Source organism: Eimeria mitis, genomic scaffold (assembly GCF_000499745.2).
Source record: "Eimeria mitis Houghton genomic scaffold, Emh_scaff4353, whole genome shotgun sequence".
In the NCBI taxonomy this organism is placed as follows: domain Eukaryota; phylum Apicomplexa; class Conoidasida; order Eucoccidiorida; family Eimeriidae; genus Eimeria; species Eimeria mitis.
Window position 1 is genome coordinate 1 of NW_013572671.1, and position 697 is coordinate 697.

Here is a 697-nt window from a genome sequence, read left to right on the forward strand (position 1 = left end):
TATAAGCGTGTGTGCAGCAGCAGCAGTAGCAGCAGCAGCTGCTGCTGCTGCTGCTGCTGAAGATGTTGTTGCCGCTGTAAAGGTGCTGCTGCATTGCTGCTTCCTGTTTCTGTCTGTCTTTGTTGTTTGTTTGTTTTTTTTGCTTGTATTTTATATTTATATAAAATATAAATTATTTATATAAAATATATATTTATATTTATTTTTGTTTATTTTATTAATTTATATTTTTCTGTCTCCTTTTGTCTGTCTCCTGCTGCTTCTCTGCTTCAGCAGAAAACACACAACACTCTGCTCGCTATGCAGCAGCAGCAGCAGCAGCAGCAGCAGCAGCAATAGCAGCAGTAACAACAGTAGCAACAGCAGCAGCAGCAACAGCAGCAGCAGCAGCAGCAACAGCAGCAGCAGCAACGGCAGCAGCAGCAACAGCAGCAGCAGCAATATGGTTTAAATGCCAAGAGAAATATGACGTCCCAAAGCAGCCTAGCAGCAGCAGCAGCAGCAGCAGCAGCAGAACCAACTGCTGCTGCTGCCGCATCCGCTGCTGCTGCTGCTGTTGTTGCTGCATCCGTTGCAGCATCAGCAGCAGCTGCTGCTGCTGCAGCTGCTGCTGCTGCTGCTTCAATTTGTCTGTATTTGTTGCTGCCAGCAAGTGTAAGAAGTGACAAAAGACTGCAGCTCCCGCTGCAGCACTGTC